The 24,031-nt window shown below is 37.7% G+C and overlaps 1 protein-coding gene across 1 annotated transcript in view; it reads right to left on the reverse strand.

The window, feature by feature from the left end:
* The window catches only part of Xkr4 (XK related 4), a 422,151-nt gene that overhangs the window by 126,257 nt on the left and 271,863 nt on the right, over window positions 1–24,031 (reverse strand). The window lies entirely within an intron of this gene.

A 24,031-nucleotide genomic window follows, 5' to 3' on the forward strand; every position in this document is an offset into this window, starting at 1 on the left:
TTACACATTGTATACATGTATGAACTTTGTACCCTATAAATATGTACTATTATTATAGGTTCATTAAAAAATAAATCTTAAATTAAAATAAATCTTAAATTCTCTCTAGAATATAAGCTGTCAAAGCATGATTTTAGGTAGGCACCCACCTAACCTTCTTTAACAAAGAAATTTTTTAGCAATTACTTTTCCACCTTAGGTTGTCATAAGTGCCAATGAAATCAATATCTAATTGAAATCTTTCAGAATCAAAGTTCTGACCTTTTAAATGCCCTCCCTTTCTCCTTTCTTTAATGGCCCCACTGCAGCGCTCTTGGCAACATTAAGAATCACCTGATTACCTTTATTGCTATAAACTCTAAAACAAACCACCTCAGCCATATCGGCCAAAATATATCACCCTTCAGTAACTCAGTATAATATTTTATTCTGCTTCTCAAAACCTAGTAGCAAGCATTTTATTCTTTGGAATATGTTCGCAACTGCTTTTAAAAAGTGGTTATCTGAAAATAAATGCTACCACTTTGTGTAATAGTGTCATGTTCAAAGTGATCTTGTTCTAGGTCAATGACTTCTTCCATTCATTACCTCATATTCCTGCTGGAATAGAGTTAAAAACAGTTATAGTTTGAGTTCTTGAACTAAAATATCAAACCTCAGCACCAGGCAAATAATTATTGCCTCTCCTGACAGTTTAGAATGAGAAAAGTTGGCAAAGCCATCCCTAGTAATAATACTAAAAGATTTAAAGAATAATTCTTTCCATTAATAGTAGTATTTAGAATTTGTGTACTATTTAATTTTTTGGAGGTGCCACCTGATGGAAATAAAACATAATTGGAAGACCACAAGTTCTCTTTCTGACCCTGATTGGAGCTTCCTCCTTATTTCTGGTTTTTAATCTTGGAAGTCTCAACTCCCTATTTGGAAAATGGGAATAAGAATATACAGTCCACCTATGGAGATAGAAAGAGGTGCGATATGGGTAGATGTATGTCAAAGAAAAGATGCCATGTAAATATTTATCCCTCCACTTACTTAGAAATCCTATTAAACATTCACAAAATAAACCATAGTTAGAAAGTAAGAGAATTTATTATTGATTCCAAATTACTTTCCTTTACCTTGACAACAACAACCACCATCATAAAGACTTCTCAACTAAGAGAGAAAGGCAAAGGAAAAATAATTCAGAAACAATAATAACATGGTAAATGTAAAAGCTCTCAAACTGAAGTAATTATATTCAGAATAACTTGAGTTCTTTCTTCTTGAAATGAAAATTATAATCTACTTTTCATCATGTCTAATAAATTTAGATTTTTTAATACCTGACTTTATTGACTACATACATGTTGTTTTAGTCAGCTTTTTTACTGCTGTGACTGAAAGACCCGATCAGAACAATTTTAGGGGAGGAAAATTTATTTGTGGGCTCACAGTTTCAGAGGTCTCAATGCATAAACAGCAGACTCCATTCCTTGGGGCTCGAGGTGAGGCAGAACATAATGGTGGAAGAGCGTGGCAGAGGGAAACAACTCATATGATGATCAGAAAGCAGTGAGACTCCACTCCTCAGATACAAATATATACCCCCAAGCCACGCCCCAATTCCTACCTCCTCCAGTCACACCCTTCAATTACCACTCAGTTAATTCCTATCAGGAGATTAATTCACTGATTGGAGTAAGACTCTTATAACCCAATCATTTCTCCTCTGAACCTTCTTGCATTATCTAACAGGTGAGCTTTTGGGGAACATCTTACATCCAAACCATAACACATGTGTTTCCAAGTCTTTTATCAAATGGTTGGCACTTTGGTATTTATTTTTCTATAAGAAATTTCTTTAAAGAAGAATTGTTACCTTAATATTAGATCCACAAAAGATGAATGAAGCACTAGTAAAACATTTTATAGACTGAGATAAATGTGTTTTACTTACTTTGAATTTTAGACTTAGAGATGACCTTGTTTAATTATTTAGTCATATGCATACATTACCTATTTGGTATTTAGTTGAAGACCTACTGTTAATTAGTAGTAAGTGCTAAGCACAGACCAGTGCTAAAGATAAGATACACCTGTGAAATCAATAGCAGATGAGTTATTAAAGGTCTGGATGCTGCTTTTTGTGACTGAGTGGATGAAATTTAGTTTTTCTGTTTGCATGAATCCTAAATCCTACGTCGTGTCCCACAACAAATCACTTACTAGTTCTGTGAATAAATTGAAAAAATTTAAAATAACTGGGAATGAATGAAATAAGATAAACGCAATAGCTGAAAGTTCATATAAATCACTCTGGGTGTTTGTATATGGAGAAAGATGTTAATTCTGACTTAATTTCCTGAAGGGGTTCCTTTCTCTTTCAAAATTCGGAATAAACATCTTTTCATGATAATTGTGATTATTTTATGAGTGGCTTATACCCTTGTACATTGTTTTAGTCAGCTCTTTTGCTGCTGCCTCTAAAAGATCTGACCAGAATAACTTTAGAGGGGGAAAAGTTTATTTGGGGGCTTCCGGTTTCAGAGGTCACATTCCTTAGGGTTTCAGGTGAGGCAGGACATCAGTAGGGTAAAAGTGTGGCAGAGGTGAGCACCTCACTTGACGATCCAGAAGCACAGAGAAAGATCTCCATTTGCTAGACACAAATATATACCCCAAAGCCACGTCCCAAAGTCGCACACCCACCTGCCTTCAGTTACCGCTCAATCCCACCAGGTGATTAATTCACTGATTAGCTTAAGACTTTCTTAATTCAATTATTTCTTCTCTGAACCTTCTTGCATTGTCTCACAGGTGAACATTTGGGGGACACCTCGTTACCAAACCATAACGTACATGTTATTACAGATATTTTGCAAATTTTTCTTTTTAGTCTTTCTACTAAACCTAAGGAAACTGGAGTAAGAGAAGTGTTGAAATCACTTTCAAATCAACTTTCTGATGACATCAGTGTTTTGATTTTGTTTCCTAAGATGCCACAACACATTTGGTGCTTGGCATTTTTCCCCTCCATTCAAATGAGTACTTACATTTGATTATCCCTCAAGGATGCTTGGACATATTCAAGAGAAATAGCTGCTGCCAGAGTCCTTCAGTCAGACTCTCATCAGAACCAGTGGAGCACTAAGGTGCAGAGAGAGTTCTTCTGAGGACAGAGGCTTCCCTATTTAAATATTTTAGTTGAACAGAAAAAGGAAACACAAATATTTTTTGAGTCAATATTAAGTACCAGGCTTTGGGCTCAGTACCTGAAGTGCATGATGTTATAATATTCATAAAAACTTTGAGGTAGTTCCGTATTTCAGAAAGAGTAAACCCTGAGAGGTTGAGAAATTTGCTCCACTTTATAGAGCGTGGGGCTCAGCTTGGGTTTTCTAGCTGCCTCCTGAGAGGAGGGCTTCTGCCCCAGGACCCATTAGGGTGCTGCACTCAGAATGCGGGCTAGAAAGTGGTCTGACCAACAAAAGTGCATCCTGATTCTGCAGACACCTGACTGTGACAAAACCAGAAGCTGGAGAGAGCAGTCTAGATCCATTTGTTCTTGTTGAGCACGAAGTCTTGTGAATGAATACCAGTGCCTGAGAGGTGGTTGAAGTGACCCAGAGCGCCTTTGTAACGCTAGCACCTCTTGTCTGTGCACTGAGATACTAAGCAGGAGAACCAGCAGCCAACACAGGTTTTTCTCACAGAAGGCCACCCTTCTGAGCACTCTTGAATAAATGAGGAAAAAAGCTACATCTTGATGGAAACTAAAAGAGAGCATTTCCTTGAAGCATTTTTGAGTGATTTAGTGATTAGCCTTGTCCTGCAAACTGTAGTTTTTTTTTTTTTTTTTTCTTGTGGAAAATTTTGGGGTGGGGGAATAGGAAGTACCTGACGGGGATTTGATGCGCATTTGATGAGCATGAAGTAATTAGATGCCTCTTGAGTTCATTATATTGCCATTTTTCGTTCTGAAAAGGTGACAGAGACAACAGATGAAAAAGCATGGGGTGTCAGCAACAGATAAGACCTTTAATTCCCACTCTGTAAGCCCTATTGCCTACTTCACAATACCTTGCTTTAAAAAGAATGTCTGCAATTCTGTTCAAGGAGCAGCAAGGTTACCTGTGAGTAGGGGTTCACCAGGAATATAAGAATGACTAGCACTGCAAGTCAAACTGGGATGGTTGATTAGATGGCAACTGTAGGATTTTTTGGTTTTGCGTGAAACAAAGACTATCTTTCCAACATGATTAACTCAGTTAATCAACATGGTTAATTCAGTGTTATATTTCAAGTGATACACATAGAGTTGGATAGTTTTCAAGCTAGAAACCAGCTTAGCATACTTCTTTTTTGCAGGTGAACAGTCTCAGCTAATGTGAGTGACATGCTCTCAGTCTACCAGTTGGTAGAATCAGGATTTGAATTCACTGCCTGCAGTCCACTTACTTGCCATATGGCTATTGTTTTAAGTAAAATTTTATTGTGTGGGTAGGCAACCTCTATGTGGAGTTCCAAGAAAAATAAAATGCTCTTCAATTTAAGAAATTGAACATTACTGATGTCTATGAAACCCCTTCCATCCTCTGCCTCAGTCCCATGGGCAACTACTTTCCTGAATTTCATGTTAATCATTCTCCTGTTTTTCTCTATAACAAACTACTTCTCTTGATTTTCAATACTTCTTTTACTATGAGAACCAAATGTGCAGATGTTCCCCAAAGCACAATGGATATTTTATAACTCTAATATAAGATCAGAATTCTAAAGTCATAAAAATAGCCAATTAGGCTTCCAGATCAATCTTGTATTTGCACCCCATTAGCGAATGACAAACTCTGGTCCTGGGATGACACCACTGATTCTGACCATTAAGAACTTGCTTTTTGGCATTTCCACATCCTTTGATAATGTAAATTTATAAGAATAATGAGCTCCTTTGGGGGATTCTTTGTTTCTCCAAACTCACTACATTATTTTGTACCCTACACATTTTAACATGCAATCGTACTATTGTTTCAAAACCAGAAAACAATAACAATGAAACCCTTTCCAAGCATTAACACAGCTCAGAGGGACAAACAGAAACATTTGTACTCAAGCATTGTCAGTTTTAATTTCTATTCCCCAATGAAGATGAAATCTGATTGGTACCATGGCAACGTGTTGCCTCCAGCATCGAGTAGGTATTACTCGCACACAATCTCACTCACAAATTCTCTTTATAAGTGTTAGCAGAGGTGTGATCTTCTCCTGGAACTCAGTAAATTAAAAAAGGTTGGAAAAAATCTAATTAGTGTTTCCAGAAGTGTCTTTCTAAGGTCTGATAACATCAGGTTACTATTTCATATGTTTTTTCCCTGTGTCCATGTGATGTAGACGCAACATGGAGATGCCCTGGTGCTGCCTTGATGTTGCTCTGAGTCTCCACTGCCTAGGACATGTGGTGCAATCGACTCACAGCTCCTCAGTGCTTTTCTCTGACCTTCCCTATTTCAGATTTTTTTTTCTCTTATTCCCTCTTCCCTCCCTTTTCCCCTTTCTTCCATTCTCCTTTCTTTTTTCCTTTCCTATTTCTTTACTACCTCCCTCTTTGAAGAAACAACAGTGAGGCATTCTCCTCACTTTTTTCCTGAGTTTATTTGACACTGCAGCCTTGGCTTTACGGGGAATACCTTGTTTTATGAATGATCAGTGTCTTTGTCATCTAGAGCAACATATCAGAGCTAAATATTTTCCATGCAGCAAGAAGAAAGCTGAGACTTTTTGAGTACTTGCCTTATACCAGAGATGGTACAGGACATCTGCCCCTCACGTTGTCACAGTGCATTCTCCTGGATGCTGTCCTGTATGGTAGAGCTTACTCTCCTGCTGCTCCAATGAGGAAACACAGCAGAGAGGAGAGGTGTACCAGGTCAAATTTATTAAGTGGTGGTCAAAATGCCTATTAAGGTCTTTTGAACCACGATGTTGCTGGAGGAGGCAGCTTGCATACCTCTTTCATTCTCCAGGAGATGGTGGTGGGAGACCAATATTGTCAGCCATTATAATTTTCCTGTTTTGTATTATATCTTGAGAAGTAGTGTGTACTTGTTATCACAGATTTTATATATATATATATATATAAAATCACATATTATATATATAATTACATATTATATAATATGTATATATATGTATATATGTATATATATAATATGTATATGTACCATATATGTATATATATGTATGTATATATATGTATATGTACATATATATATTACATATTATATATGTAATATATATATATGCGCTTTTTTTGTGTATGCAGGGGGGTGGGGAGGAGGAAATGGAAAGAAATATGGTCATTTCTGATGATACACTAATTGGATTAAAGCTATGTACTCAGCCCAGACTGCCTCTAACATCACAAAGATATGACCAGTAGTTTTAGGGATTCTACAAGGCCCTCGGACTGTAGAAATTATCTCAACATGTATGATATAAATGCTAATGAGCTGGTGAGAAAGAAATTATTAGCTTTGATGTCTAATCGAGTGGATGTGTTAAAGAACTTTAAAGAAAATGCACAGCTTTTTTTCTTATAAATGTATATTCTTTCAAAAATATCAAGGATAAAAGTGCTTTGTGCTAAAAATATAGGTCAGCAGACAAGTGCTATTTGCTGGAAGATTTCTGAGGTCTCAAAACCCTGTGGGACAATCTGGGTCCAAAGAACAATATCACAACAAATGCAGTTGTTCCCTGGAGGGTGTGAGAAACCTAAAGCCAGATGGAGATCTCTGGGGGAGGTTGAGCTAATATTTAACTTCAAGGTTAGGTAAAAGGAGTTTAAATTTATCCACATGCATGTAAAAGAGAAATAGAGTGTGGATTAGGAAACTCTTATCTTATTAAATTTAGTGACATACTGAGGGCCCCCCTCTACTTGTCCATTTGAGAATAGATAGAAAGAAGTAAGATGATGGCCCAGATGAACTGAGCACCAAATATCAGAGAGAAGGTTAGATTTTTTTGTATTTGGAGGGGAGGTACTTTTTTCCATTAAAAATTGTGTTAAATACACAAAATGCAAAATTTCCCATCTTAAGCCTTTGTAAGTGTACAGTTCCATAGTTTTAAGCACATCAGCCTTTTTATGCACTGTTGACCACCATCCATCCCCAGAACTCTTTTCATCTAACAAAACTAAAACTTTGTACCCATTGAACAATCATTTCCCATGTCCCATCCCCTCAGGCCCTGGCAACCACCATTCTACTTTCTGTCTCTATGAATTTGATGACTCCATGTATGTCGTATGCATGTAATTGGGCAACATTTGTATTTTTGTGTCTAGTTTATTTCACTTAATGTAATGTCCTCAAGGTTTACTTATATTTCAGCATGTGGCAGGGTTTCCTTCATTTTTTCTTTCTTTTTTAAATTTTATTTTGGTGGTGCTGGGAATAGAATTCATGACCTCCTGCATGCTTAAGCATGAATTCTACAACTAAGCTACACTCCCAACCCCTCCTTCCTTTTTAAGGCTACATTATATTCCATTGTTTGGAAGTACCCTATTTTGCTTATTCTTTCATGTGTCCAGGGATACTTGGGTTCCTTTCAAGTTTTATTTTATATATAAGTATTATTTATTTTTATTTATATATTTATTTATAATATAAATAACATTTATGATATATTATACATTATAAGTATATATATATACTATATACATATATAATATATATGATATATATAATATATATATTATATATATATTGAACACAGTGTTGCTTTACCACTAAGCCACATCATTAGCCCTTTTTTAAAATTTTTATTTTGAGACAGGGTCTTGCCAAGTTGCTGAGGCTGGCCTTGAATTGAGTTTTAACTAATGAACCTAAGTGTGCAAATCTGTCTTGGAGACCTGGTTTTCAATTTTTTTGGACATATACCCAGAAGTGACATTGTATGGTCATATGATAATTGTATTTGTCACTTTTTTATGTGCTACCATACCATTTTCAAAAGTGGCTGTGTCATTTTGCATTCCCACCAGCAGTACACAAATGTTTCAGTTCTTTAATATGCTTATAGCACTTGTGACTTTCTGTTTTTTTGAGAGGAGCAACCACAATAGGAATGAGGTAGTATCTTATTGTGGTTTTGACTTGCATTTTCCAAGTGCTCAATATTGTTGAACATCTTTTAATGTTTTAATTAGCCATTTGTATATCTTTGGAGATTTATTCAAGTCCTTTGGCCAGTTTTGAATTAGTTTTTGTTGTTGTTGTTGTTCTTTTTGTATTTGAGTTGTTGAGGTATCTTTTCTCCTCTGAAACAGGAAAGAAGGAAGCCAGGAGACACACAGAGATGGGAACCCTCCCTAGGTCAGAAGTTTCAGTGTCTTTATATTATTATTTTTATTTCTAACACAAACTTCAATTTAGATCATTAACGTCTTCTCCCATCAGAGAAGGTTAAGGTTCACTGTGGTTAATACACCCAAAACTACATGGTAAGTGAAAACAAAAGACCATCATGATGGAATTTTTCTACACTAAATTCTTGTACTCAATAAGGGGAAACCTGGGGCCCTGGGCTCTGGCCCCAGCTCCACCTGTGTTGCTGCCCGCAGCAACAATCTCACGGTAATTTACGGAGGTGGACTGGAACTGAACTACTTCTATTTTCTTTATCTGGGCTACTTCCTTGCTTGTTTGCTTGTTCATTTATAGTTTATAGAGAAGAGAGGCTTTCCTTTTAGTTTTAGAGGAAAAGAGGCTTTGAGAGGAAGAAAGACTTTGCTTAGAGGAAGAGAGACTTTGCTTGGAGGAAAAGAGACTTTGCTTAGAGGAAAAGAGACTTTGCTTAATTTTAGAGATGCTACTCTTTCAGAGAGGCTACGCTTATCAAAGGTCTACTGCTTCTTAAAGGTGGGTCGCTTCTTAGAGGCACAGGGTGTGGCGTGCGGCATGCAGCCTGCGTCCTGCAACCTGCAACCTAAAGGTGTGTTCTTAGTTCCCCATCCTGCGATCTGCGATCTGCAACCTAGAGTTGTCTGCTTAATCCTGAGTTCTGTCAGAGGTGCTTCCTATAGATGCGTGTCTTATATACCTAAGGCAGCCAATCAGTTTAGGATTAAGTAGCACGGTTGGAGCATGCGCCAAGGAACCAATTAAGAATGAGGAACATTTGTTGACCACTAGCGCAGAAGAGACATTAACTAATCAGGCAAAAGTAGATCACACCGTGTTAACACTAATTATGCGCCACCTCTTGGCCCAACACCAGCCACCATCCTAGGGTTACTCAAACATGTCTCTGCATACCTGCTACTGGTGGTATCACTTTTGTCTACACACATTGAATGACAGTAGCAGAGCAGGAACTGGATTAGAGAAAGACCTTGCTTTTACTGTACTTCCCACATATATCTTTTAATGGTTCCTTACCCTCAGTCCATTCTTATGCTTATGTCTCTGTCCTGAAACATGAGCTCTCAGTCACTTCATTATTTTATTCTTTCCTTTATTGCCTAGAAATTCTACCCTTGCTACTCCTGTTTCTTTCTCTAATTTGCATTCTTTATTTCTTTTCTATACTTTGCTTTGATATGATCTGGTGGGTGTCCCAGTGTTCTCCACATTGTTAAATTTAATAGACTCTTTTCCATTCTTATCTTGACTGGTTCCTCATGGGCATTTCTTTTGAAACTCCCCTGCCTTAGCCACCATATCACCATGTTCTTCTGATGTGACCACTTCTGTCATGTATCTTCTCAATCTTAGCTCTTGCACTCTGGACCCTTCAATGGTGGTAATCCCTGGATTCTGCCCTTGGCCTTCTCCTCCTCCAATGAGCTCTCCCTAGGCAATCTCATCTATTTTTACAGCTTCAGTCATCAACTTATCTTAAGTTACAGTGCATATAAAGACTTTCCCATCTCTCCAGGTGGAATTGATCCCATCCTTCTTTGAGTATCCACTGTCATCTTGTTCCACTATTGGAGTTCAGACAATGACACCCCAAATACTGGCACTTTAATTATAGTGAGAGTCCTGAGCAACCTCCCCAGAATCAAGATCCCCATAACTTAATCTTGTTTCTCCCCATGCAGCAAAAGGAGGAGCCATCTTTGAATCTCACTTTTCTGACCAAGGGAAGAAACGCAATTGTCTTAACCCCTCCCTCTCCCTGGGAATCTCAATAAATAACCAGGAAACATTAACCAAAACAGGAGAGATTTTACAGACTTGATAGGACACCTGGAACACCTTGATGAAGATAGACTTGTTATTTGTTTTTCTGAGGGCAGCATGGAGAGCTTACTTAAGAGTCTTCAACTAAATAACAGAACAGCCTTTGTTCCCCTGGGCATTCTTCCTTTCATCTTTCCCAGTTTGCATCAACATTAACCCTCCCTCTTCAAGCCTTTATGCCTCCATGTAGCTCTGAAGCTATTTAAACCTAAGTCTTCAGGGAGAATACTCTGAGCATGACTCCTGTGCTGTGATTTTCCCCAGAGGATGTTAGTAAATTTGGACACGTTTTCTCTTATTAATCTGCTTGTTGTCATTTCGTTTAAGTGAACTTTCCAAGGGTGAAAGGAAGTCTTCCTTTTACCCCTACACTACCCAGGAAAATCTTTGCCCTTCCTTTGCCTTTACTCATTCATATGCTGCTCTACATTACTAGGTTGTGAGCCCTTTAAGGGAAAATGACCTTAATCATCTTCATGTTTCTACTATCCATAGCCCACCATGGATACGTTCTTAATAAATGTGATTGAGTTAATGAATGTAATCATCAATGAAGATTTCACTTAGGTCATAATGAAGACATTGCAACAAGCCTTTTGTGAGATGCCTTGCAAACAGAGTGGTTTTCAGAACCCTGGAGCTTCAAGGTCAAGTTCAAGGGCCAGGTAACCCCTCCTATTTTCTGGGTCAGCAGCACTATAGTACTTGTTCCCTGTGGGAGGACTCACACTTCTTTGATCCCTGACTTTTTCTTATCAGCATCTCCCCACCCCCACTAAGAAATTCTACATTTGAACTCATAGTCACTGGTTCTGCAAAGTCCAACACTTTTACTTCCATGAAACTCCTTGACCCCTGATAATTTGAAATATCTCTTTCTGTGTTCACATAATATTTAATATATAAAATTTGCTCCAAATGGTTTTATAACATCCTCACTTTTCTAAGTTGATTTTTTTTTTCATCTGTGGAATAGTGTTTTGATTTTCTTAGTCATTTATTCAAAAGATCATTGTTAAAAATATTTGTTTGCTATTTATGCCATAGGGGAAGTGTTTTGTGCTTTTTAAAATTTGAGTTTTAATTCAATGTTTGAGCTAACAAAATATCTGGGAATTCCAGCCTTTGTTGACACTTTCTGCTATAGTTTTGATCTGAAATGCCTCCCTTAGTCGCACATGTTAAGAGCTGGGTACTCATCTTGGTGCTGTTGGGGGTGGTAGAAACTTTAGAAGATAGGACCTAGTTGAAGAAATCTAGGGGCATACCCTTGAAGAGTTTAGTGGGACCCTGACTCCTTCCTCTTTCTTTTGCTTCTCAACCCCCATGAACAACCTCTTTCATTACATGCTCCTGCCATAATGCACTGCCTCTCCACAGGCCCAAAACAATGCAGCCAGCTGACCATGGACTGAAGTCTGAGCCAAAACAAACCATTCCTGTTTTTAAGTTGATTAACTTTCTGTTCCAGTAATGAAATACTGTCTACCATAACTCTGCACTGGAAACTCACACCCTCCCATGTCCTGTAGAATTATCCAAGAGTTTGAACTGATAGCATTATGGATGTTTAAAAAGTTGTGGAGTTTTGGAGTATCCTGTCTCACAGACTCTCAGTTTTTCTACAGCTGAGTTTTAAGCTGTGAAAATTTAGGATCACAATGAAAATGCTGACAAAACCTTAGGGAGGCAGTGCTCAGCAGGCCCTGTCCTTTTGCAATCAGAGGCTCATTGTGAACTTTGAAGAGTGAATCTCCACTCGATTTTACACTAACAGACGTTTACATACCAATTGAGTTGGTGGCTCCCATTACCACTTCCATCTGGTTTTGACAGTGTATAGTGCTTGCTTTCTCTCTTTCTCTCATATACAGTTTTATGTATAAGAGCATACTTTAAAAAAAAAAGTCTTTCCTAAATCATCCATAGGAAATGATCCTGCTTCTTTATTCCTGCTGAGTCACCAAGAAAATATTAGCTTACATGTCTGAAGAATGCTTTAAAAGTCAGTCGAACTCCAATCTGCTGAATAAATGCAAAACATTTCTACAAAGAAATACACACTTCATAATGTGGAAAGTATTCAAGAGGTTGTGGGAGTTCCCTTTACCCACCCACCCACTCAGAACTAGGTCAAAAAAAAAATCCTGAACCTAAAACTGTGGCTTCTTAGTAAAAGAAAGCTATTTGAGAAAATACCACAGTAAGCCACTTTTGAATTTTTTATTAAGTTGACCTCACCTGTCTTCTCTTTTGTCCCTGCTCAGCAAACATTTTGATTACTACTCAAGTGCTTATTTTTAGCGTTTAGAAATAATAATTATAGTGTATTGATACTCAGTCAAAGCAAGCATTGGCTTTAAGTTTGAGCACTGGTTAAAGGTCAGGGAAATGGAAAGTAAATGTGCACTTCTGTTTCCCTGAAGTTACAAGGTGAGAAAATACTATTGAAATTTGGAGAGGTTAGCAGCTGGCAAAGAAAGCAGCTGTGGGGAAGCCAGGGGACAATGAGGGTTTATTTAGATCCTGTTTATGACAGATAGCACTTTACTGATGCTTCTGTGTTTCAAACAGTTTAAACCAACCACTCTGGACCTTTCTTCCTGGTCTCTTCTAGGCATCACCATAGCATAGGAGACTAAGTCTACTGTTGGTTCACCACATGCATGGCCCAGTTCATCTCTCTGTGCCTAAACACATGTGTGTTCACTCACACCTCACAGAAAAAGAGAGAGAAGGAATACTGAGTGGAAAAATACCAAGATGTGTGCTTGATTATTGGAGATAATTAAGTAGAACCTAAAAATAGTCAGGCCCCTTATTTCATATTATGTTCAAAATGATTCAAATTCAAAGCTATTCACAGCTGTGCTGGGGGCTGATAAACCACAGAGTTGATTTCAAGCACTTGAATCAGTGATAAGCAGATGAAACTTCTTTCTGTTTTTCTAAGTATAACTTGGGTGGCACCGTGACTCAGATACTATGGAATGTGAAATAAAGAGATCAATAATATCATTGCCCCCAGGACACCCATCATTTATTCTGCCAATATGTTCTACACACTACATGATCTTCGATTCTCTCCTTGAAAAGTGATTGGTGATGAGTGTTTAAAACTGAACTTCATGTATTTATGGCTTAAGCAGACTAGTAGTTTACTATTTTATTGATTTATTCACAAATAGTTTTTCTGAGTACTGAATGATGCAGAAACACAGGTTCAAAAGCAAGAAATACATGATGGGATGTATCTCAGTGTTAAATCATGTGCCCAGCAGGCATGAAGGTGTAGGTTCAATCCCCAGCACCAGAAGGAGAGAAAATTAAGATATATAATAAAATAGATAATGGTACTGCAAAAGCATGTATGCAAGGATACATGCTGCTACTAAAGGGCTCTTTCAAGCATTAGGAATTAATCCTATTATGTGCTACAAATGACATCTGTGATCTCATAACTTGGAGGAGACTATTGTCTCCAGCATCACTCAGCAGTCACAGACAAGGACCAAAACCATGGCTTCCCTTTCTGATTTTGTTCACATTGATATCTTTTCTGTATAGAAAGTCCTTTTTCCTGTCACTTCATCATGACAGGCAGATGCCAGGCATCATTGTGTCCCTGCTCAAAGGCTACTGTTTTCATAAAAACTTCCCTGATTCTTTCAACATTCCCTGACACCCTCTTCATCTGAACATAGACATATGACAGTTCTGCTTCCCCATATCATTTTTCAGAGATTATTCTGGATCACGAAAGGACCTGAGTGACCACCAATAGGACATAGCATATTGACATAGAATAATTTATCGGCACCTTTGAGTGCTGGCATCAGCATTAATGCCACCAAGTAGCCTCCATTGAATTTGCCAGCACCTGGAAAGAGAGGATATGCCCTCTCTCTTTTATCTCCTTAGTGCTTGGCAGTAAGTGACATTAGATACATTTAGAAAGCCTCCACCACAACTCTCCAAGTCAAGGCTGCTGTTTCATGATTTTTATATGGTTTGGTCCTTCAGCACTTCGCTTCGCTCAGAATTTTATCAAGGATCTTATTTGTGCTTTCCTTATAATTTTGGTTTAAATCAAGTCACTGATAAAGCTACTCGTAAAATTTTGTTTAAGAATGAACTACTGCAAATTGACAGAATGGATTTAATACAGCTCACAAAGGTGGATAAATAATGAAACAAGGGAAGAAATTAGGACATATCTTGGAATGATGCCTTTCATATTCAGACGGCCACTATTAAGAGCTCTTTTCTAACTCTCAAGAGTTCTCAGTTGTGATCACATTTATTGCCCTCACTGAATTCCTGTGCATTTAAATCAGAAACTTAAGACATTGTTGAATTCTTCTTTGGGAATACACATTGAAATGATCAATTTTTCAAACCCTCCCTGTCCTTGAATTCAGCAAATTCACTTTCAGATATTTGTCTTTGAAATAATTAAGGTCCTTTACAAAGATTAAGTTGTTAATGTGCTTATCATAACATTATTTTTATGGCAAATGTAGATGATAGTTTGTAATTTCAACAATAAGGGAATTACTTGAAAAGAAAGGATAATTTTTGTGTTAGTATATTATGCAGTTATAAAAACAATGTGAAATTTGTGATGGGCATATGTTACAAACTATTATCCATATTTTGATTCTTTTTTAATGCATTATATATTACAACATGAAAGAAGCTATATCACACATATAATAGACATTCCATGTTGATGGTCCAGTTACTAAAATAGGACCTGAAAGTAGACAGATCTAAAGAGACTTGTAACATGGTTCACTCACAGACTGGCAATCTTACTCATGTTTTTTCCCCTCTGCAGCAACCCAGAGGTAGACCCAGGTACATTGGGGGGACAATGGCGTGTTGCTGAGGAGGTATAACCTAGTTGTGGAAGGACCTTCCCTAACCCAAGCCACATCAGGGTGGCTGGAGTTTGTCTTTACCTGCTTCTCTTGAAAGCCAGTGATGCAGATCTTGAGAATCCTCATCAGGATACAATAAATAAGGCAGTTTTCTCTATTCAGGGACCTGTTACCCTAAGTAGCAGGTGGCAGTATTTGCAGGATGTCTGAGAACAGCCCTTTGTGGACTTCTCTAATAGCTCACAGGATGTAAGACAAGAAAATAAAAATTAAAAACTTTGTTCAACCCTTTTTACCTTTCTTCTTTTCACAAACTATGCAGGATAAACTGCTAGTAAAGTGGACAATGGAAAAGAATTTGGGGAATATGAAAAAATGAGAAGAGAGGGAGGTATAGGTGTTTTGCTCTTGTTGTTCAGCAAATCTATCCTGGGCACAAGGTCTTTGGTAAGGCATTTGGCAGTGTGCTAATCAGCTTTCCATCTCTGTGACAAATTACCTGAGACAAATGGAAAGGTTTATTTTTGGTGTATAGTTTTGGAGCTTTCAGTTCACAGTCTGTCGACTCAGTTGCTTTTGAGTCTGTGGAAAGGCAGCACATGGTAGAGCATGTGGTGGAGGTAGGTGCTCATCTCATGGTAATCCCGAAACAAAGAGAAAGAGATAAGGGGTGGGGATTCTAATAGCCCCTGCAGGCATGCTCCCAATGTCCTAACTTCTTTAAAGTAGGCCCCAGCTCTTAAAGGTTCCACTACTGTCCAATAGCATCACGGAAAAGGGACCAAGCCTTTAGCACATAGGCTTTTGGGGGCTATTTCATATCCAGATTATAGTAGTCTATAACTCACTCAGCACAACCTAGCTAACTACACTTAGAGTATAGGTTGTAATCTTCCAATAATGGCAAATAAAGTTGGAAATTAAGAAGTAAAGTCATTTGGAAAAAGTGGAAACATTTAAGTTGGTAAATTTGCACTGATCCCATGTAGTAAAGACCTGGTTTTGTTTTGCTGTACAAGGAGCATTATTTCTGTATGACACTTCTCTGTGCAGGCATGCACACCCAGCTCTTAAAACCACACAACTGTGGCTTTTACCTTGGCTGTAGTTCACACACTTATTGTTTGTGTCATGTGTTATGTCATGATCCTACCCAGCATTCCTCAGCTGCTCCATGAAGCACAACTTTGCAACACAGTGAGTGATAATGAGCAATGCTACATTGCTGGGGAAGGCCTGTGCACAATTGTCTGTACATGAATCCATATCTTCTCTGCTGACTATGAGAGACCAGGCTTGCATAAACAAAATCAAGTACTGTTGTCCCTTGGTATCCTCACAGGATTGGGCCAGGACTCCCCGAGATAAAAATCTAGAGATGCTCAAGTCTCTTAGCTAAAATGGCATAGTATTTTCATATACCATTTGTGTATCATCCTATATACTTTAAATCATCTCTGAGTTACTTTTAATACCTAATACAATGTAGATGCTATGTAAATAGTCCTTAAACTGTATTGTTTAGGGAATAATGACAATGAAAAAAAAAAAAAGGTAGAATGGAACTGATCCAATCTAATGAAAGCCTAAAAAATAATTTCCTGAATATTTTTTGTGCAGTACAATTTTGTTCTTGGCTATTTTTGTTGATTGAATCCACAGAAGTGACCCCAAAGATAGGGACAGCTTATTGTATCCACAGAATTACCATAGCAAAACTAAAAGCAACTTCAGAGACCCATTAGCCCATTCTACTATCTTAAAGCTTCTCAGGATCATCCAAAAGGTCAGGCGGGGTAACTCTAGCCATGAACCTTCAATATTTGTATGTACCATCTAGATATAACCAAAGGTTCTACATTCAAGGTAACTCTAATGCCTGCTTTCAGCCCCCCAAATAGTCTCAGAGCTTTTTAATTTGGTTGTCCTCCACCATTTCAGACCTAAAATGTCTCAAATATTCTCTCCCCAGAGGACTGCTCCTCCTGATCTACCTGTCTTCACTGTTACTAGGTTCTCTGTCAATCAAATACACTCATACCTCGGTCTTCTTTCTTTCAGTCCAGACCCCGTTTGTCTAAAGGTCTGACAATTCTGTCTTCAAAGTATCTCTTGTACTTCTTTTTTAGCACAGAAGCATTAATTCAAGTTTCATGATTTTTTTTTTATTGTAAACAAATGGGATACATGTTGTTTCTCTGTTTGTAAATGGCGTAAAGGCATACCATTGGTGTAATCATAAATTTACATAGGGTAATGTTGTTTGATTCATTCTGTTATTTCTTCCCTTCCCCTCCACCCCTCCCATCCCACTTTTCCCTCTATACAGTCCTTCCTTCCTCCATTCTTGCCCCCCTCCCTAACCCTAACTCTAACCCTAACACTAACCCCTCCCACCCCCATTATGTGTCATCCTCCAATTATTAGCGATATCATTCGTCCTTTGGTTTTTTGAGATTGGTTTATCTCACTTAGCATGATATTCTCCAATTTCATCCATTTGCCTGCAAATGCCATAATTTTATCATTCTTTATGGCTGAGTAATATTCCATTGTATATATATACCACAGTTTCTTTATCCATTCATCAATTGAAGGACATCTAGATTGGTTCCACAATCTGGTTATTGTGAACTGAGCAGCTATGAACATTGATGTGGCTGTATCTCTGTAATATGCTGATTTTAAGTCCTTTGGGTATAGGCCAAGGAGTGGGATAGCTGGGTCAAATGGTGGTTCCATTCCAAGTTTTCTAAGGAGTCTCCACACTGCTTTCCAGAGTGGCTGCACTAATTTGCAGCCCCACCAGCAATGTATGAGTGCACCTTTCTCCCCACATTCTCGCCAACACCTGTTGTTGCTTGTATTCTTGATAATAGCCATTCTAATTGGGGTGAGATGGAATCTTAGGGTGGTTTTGAAACCAAATAGACCGTAACACAATAATACTAGGTGATTTTAACATGCCTCTCTCACCACTGGACAGATCTTCCAAGTAAAAATTGAACAAAGAAACCATAGATCTTAATAACACAATCAATAATTTAGACTTAACAGACATTTATAGAATATACCATCCAACCAAGAGCGAATACACTTTCTTCTCAGCAGCACATGGATCCTTCTCTAAAATAGACCATATATTATGCCACAAAGCTAATGTTAGCAAATACAAGAAGATAGAGACACTACCTTGTATTCTATCAGATCATAATGGATTGAAGTTAGAAATAAATGAAAGAGTAAAAAACAGAAACTACTCCAACACCTGGAGATTAAACAATATGCTATTATATGATGAATGGATAACAGAAGATATTAGGAAGGAAATTAAAAAATTCTTAGAGGTAAATGAGAACAAAGAAACATCATATCAAAATCTCTGGGACACTATGAAAGCAGTACTTAAAGGAAAATTTATTTCATGGAGCGCATTTAATAAAAGAAGTAAAACTCAACAAATAAACGACCTAACACTACAGCTCAAAGCCCTAGAAAAAGAAGAACAGACCAACACCAAAAGTAGTAGAAGACAGGAAATAGTTAAACTCAGAGCTGAAATCAACGAAATTGAAACAAAAGAAACAATACAAAAAATTGACAAAATGAATAGTTGGTTCTTCGAAAAAATAAACAAAATTGATAATCCTTTAGCCACACTAACAAAGAGAAGACAAGAGAAAACCCAAATCACTAAAATTCAGAATGAACAAGGAAATATCACAACAGACATGATTGAAATACAAAACATAATTAGAAGCTATTTTGAAAATCTATACTCCAACAAAATAGAAAATTTCGAAGACATCAACAGGTTTCTAGAGACATATGAATTGCCTAAACTGAACGAGGAGGACATACATAATTTAAATAGACCAATTTCAAGTAATGAAATAGAAGAAGTCATCAAAAGCCTACCAACAAAGAAAAGTCCAGGACCAGATGGGTTCTCAGCCGAGTTCTACAAAACCTTTAAAGAAGAGCTCATTCCAATACTTCTCAAAGTATTCCATAAAATAGAAGAGGAGGGAACCCTCCCAAACTCATTCTATGAAGCCAATATTACCCTGATTCCTAAACCAGACAGAGACACATCGAGGAAAGAAAATTTCAGACCAATATCCTTAATGAACATCGACGCAAAAATTCTCAACAAAATTTTAGCAAATCGCATACAAATATATATTAAAAAGATAGTGCACCACGATCAAGTGGGTTTTATCCCAGGGATGCAAGGTTGGTTCAACATTCGGAAATCAATAAATGTCATTCACCATATCAACAAACTTAAAGTCAAGAATCACATGATTATTTCGATAGATGCAGAAAAAGCATTTGATAAAATACAGCATCCCTTCATGCTCAAAACACTAGAAAAAATAGGGATAGTGGGAACATTCCTTAACATTGTAAAGGCCATCTATGCTAAGCCCATGGCTAATATCATTCTAAATGGTGAAAAACTGAAAGCATTCCCCCTAAAAACTGGAACAAGGCAGGGATGCCCTCTTTCACCACTTCTTTTCAATATCGTCCTTGAAACTCTAGCCAGAGCAATTAGACAGACCAAAGAAATTAAAGGGATATGAATAGGAAAAGAAGAACTCATGACTTTTGATTTGGGTTATTCCTCCTGTTTTCACATGCCTCAAAATTTTCACCTGTCACTTCCCTGTTCCAAACAGCAACTTAGTCCTCAACTAAGACTTAGTCAGAATCTGCATTTTAGTAAGAGTCCTGGGCAGATAGATGCTATGCACATTAAAGCTAAGAAATATTGCATTACATATCAAGGGTCTGTGCCACATACTTTGCATTTATTTCATCACTTAATTTTGATAATACTCTCAATTAAGCACTATAATGACTCCCCAGTACATAGGGGAAATTAAAGGCTAGCAACTGTAAGAAAGTTGCTTAATGTCACAGTCTGAAGTTCAGAACACTATGATGAAATACTAATGAGGGAACAAAAGTTTGTTGGTCAGGACAGGCCAATCTGAAGAAATTAACCTGAATTCTTGTGAATTAGTGCCAATTAGCCAGGCTTATGGAGAGGAGAGGGGAGTATTCTAGAAAGAGTGTAACAGCATGTACAAAGGCCCTGAGGTGGAAAAGGAATGGAAACATTCTCAGAACAGAGAGGAGGATTGTATAGATGCACAGTCATGCCCAATGAGAAGAATGCAGTGACACAATGGCTTTGAAATGTGCTCTTGGGTTTGATTTAGTTTTCAGTGAGTGCCAAGGGAAACCTTGAAAGTGTTAAGTTGTGTGGGGAATGACCAGAGTCAAAACAATCTCTCTGACCAGTATAGGGAGAATGGAATGAACAGGGGAAGGGTGGATGTGAAGCTAACCAGGGTCTGGGTGGGGATAGAGATGATTTGACTAGGGTGGTACAAAAGCTGTGAGGTGAAGGGATTGAGTCTGAGGTGTTGCTTCAAAATAGAATTGGCAGACCTTGGACTCCACCTTACCAACCATCTTTAATACTAATAAGGTCAGGGTCACTGCATGGAGAAGAACAGGAGGACTGTTTTCTATCTCCGCTTATCAAGAGTCTTCCTCCTTTCTCCATCCCTCTTCCTTCCTGCCTGCCTCCTTCCTCTCTTTCTCCTGGTGGGATATGTCTTGAGATTGGGACACTACAACAACATGTAAACTGGAACTGTCTGAGAGTACAGGGTGCATCAACCATGCTGTGCTCTCCTAGTGATGCAGCTAGACCTCCTTGAGTGTTTTTTACACTGCAGAGATAATTGGTTCTGGGGAAGTTCAGATTCAGTGGAGAGCAGCTAGTGCCCTCCAATCCATCTCATGTGATGGTGTGGAATGAATAAAACTGGATGTTCAGGTTTGCGGCTCAGCTCTGCCCTGATTCCTGGTCTCAAAGCAGGAGCCAAGCTGTCTTCCTGGGCTGGTAGAAGCTGAAGGACAATTATGCTTCAGCAGTTCTCCCCTAAGCCAGTCAGCCTCCAGCGCAACCAGGCATCTCTGACTTAATGACTCAATAAATATGGAGAGCTGAGAAAGAATTTTCATAGCTAACAGTGTTTTAGGATTAACCAATTTCCACAAGGAGACTGCAATCCTTAGCCTTCATTTAAAAAATTCTACATTTCTCCTATCACTGAATCAACCTCCACTCTAGTTCTTTTTAATTAATTAATTTATTTTTATTTTTTGAATTTTGAGATAGGGCCTTGCCCAAGTTAGTCTTGAACTTGTGATCCTCTTGCCTCAGCCTCCTAAATAGCTGGGATTACAGACATGTGCCACTGTGCCCAGAAAAAATATGCCATATCTTTTGATTTTCTTCTTGTTTCTAAAAGAGCATCCTTTAGAGAGTTGAAATTGGGGTAAAGGAGCAATAATCCTTTTATGCTAAAATAACAATTTTCAACACAGTCACATACAGAATGACTAAGGACCATTTTCTACCTGCTAAATAAGAATGTTTTAGAGATTTTAATTCAGAGCTATTTGAGAATACATCACAGGTTTCATGCCTATTGGTTATTTGCATTCAAAGCATAGAGTTGTGTTTTTACATTCAAATCCCAGGAATTTCTTACCACTAAAGGTGTATGAAAATGCATATCAAGCTAGACTCTTTTATCACATATGTTTCTTTTCCTAGAAAGGAAAAGCTCTGTTCTTATAATCCACATCAATTCAATTCACAAGCTGGTTCATTTGTAAGCAGGATCATCCATAAGCAGAGGGGCATTCAGGAGCACATTTCCTAAAGATAGATTTTTTTTTTTCAATGCAAAAGGATTATGTAGTGATGCCTGAGTTAGTCTTTATTTGTTGGAGGTTTATGGCTGTTGTTTGAGGTCACTCTTTGATTTCATTACACAACTTTCAGCTCTCCCCCCTTGTTAAAACACAGTAACAATAAACTCAACCAAGTGGCTTTAATCCTCATCTGTGTTCAATGTCTTGCCTGGATCCTTCTGATCTTTGGATTAATGGGTTTTTTGACAACCTTGAGACTGATGCAGGGCACATTTTTCCTATAGCATCCTGATATTGGAAAGCAAGATTCCCTGTGGCCAAGGTCAGGGTCTGGCATACAGGCCAGATGTAAATGCTCAGTTTAGTAAATAAACTGGGGAAACCAGGTGTCAGGGAAGAGCCACAAATCAAAGATATACAAATTTTGGCAGCTATATTTTGTGTGAATAATCCAATAAAGACTAAAAATTGCCTTTCATATGTGTGTGTGTGTGTGTGTGTGTGTGTGTGTGTGTGTATTTTATATATATGCTTTTTAAATTTTTTAATTTGTTCTAATTTGTTGTACATGATAGTAGAATGCATTTATACATTTTGAGAGATCATACATAATTGGAGTATAATCTCTCATTTTTCTCATTGTACATATTGTAGAATCACATTGGTCATGCTGTCATACATAAGGTAATAATGTCTGTTTCACTCTATCATCCTACCCCCTACACCCCTTCCCCTCCCTTCACTCCCCTCTACCTAATATAAAGTAACTCTATTCTTCCCTATCCACCCCTAACCCCTTTATTGTGAATTAGCTTCTGTATGTCAGAGAAAACATTTGGTCTTTGGTTTTATATATGTATAGATATGTGTATATATGTATTATACACAAGCATATATGTGTGTGTGTATATATATAATATATATGTATATTTTTCTCTGAAATTTTACATTAAGTTCTTAAACCAAAATGTGATCTTTTCCTATACCCTCTCTCACGTTTCCTTCTTTATCTCCATTACCTCGGGGACAAAACATCTTGATGATTTTTTAATCTTTTAGAAAACCAATAGAGACATTCAATAACTTTTGGCCACAGGAGAGGTGGCTTGTAACATACTACCTTTGATCTTGGATTTTCCTCTTCTAAGCGTTTCCGATAGTATACCTGTACTAAGGAGTTGCCAAACTGTTCTGGAGATGAAGACTAGCTTTTCTGATGGAGATTTAGTTTTATGTTGCCTTATGATGTCATTTGTATCTTCATTTACAGACTTTCTCTCAGGCATTTACCTGATAATATATACTGGTTAAGCATTTGTTGATTCAAAGAGCTATCAAAGAGTTCGAAAATGAAAGATGATCTAATTTAACTTGTGTCCTTCACCTTAGAGAAATCTGGGGCCCAGAGACATAAAGTGGCTTGTCCAAGGTCACTTTATGAGGCAGTGAGATGATCAAAGTCAGAACATCTGCATACCCACTTAGATACTATTGAACAGCCCCCATGATTAATTTGTATGGCCTCCTTCTTTTTAGTGCTTTTTGCTTCTATTTCTGTGTAAATTCCTCTCTTTCTGTTTCTTCCAACTTGTTTTCTAGAAGCATACCCTATGGATATCTTCCACCCTCTTCTCTAACTTCAAGAACTGAAGTCTGAAAGCCAGGGTTGGGCCAGGAATCTCTAAATAAATGGCTCATTGAATAAAAGGCTACCAGGGCTCCTTATATCTTTCTTTTCTGTGCACCCAAAACTTATTGCTGAATAAAGCACTCAGCCCAAACTAACATGTTCTTTGCATAAGAGCTGCAAGGACACTGTAGAGATTTTGCACACCCACCAGGCCAAGTCACAAGTTGGACTGCAGTGAGAACATAGTAGCAATGTTTGTGTACAGAGGAACTCCCAGGGAACTCTGTTGAGACTTAAAAAAAAAAAAAAAAAAAAAAAAAAAACAAGTACAATGCAATATCTTAACCTCTTTAACAATATCTATTTAGTTACAGAATTGACAAAAAACTAGGAAGCATTTATTTGGAAATGACCTCTTACCCATCTGCCACTCACATTTATTCACATGTCTACCCACCAGTTGGCCTAACATTCCTGCTTATTCATTTAGAATGGAGGCGAGCTGCAGGTTCTAAGGAAACACCATGGCA

This window comes from Sciurus carolinensis, chromosome 1, assembly GCF_902686445.1.
Source record: "Sciurus carolinensis chromosome 1, mSciCar1.2, whole genome shotgun sequence".
NCBI classification, from domain to species: Eukaryota; Metazoa; Chordata; class Mammalia; order Rodentia; family Sciuridae; genus Sciurus; species Sciurus carolinensis.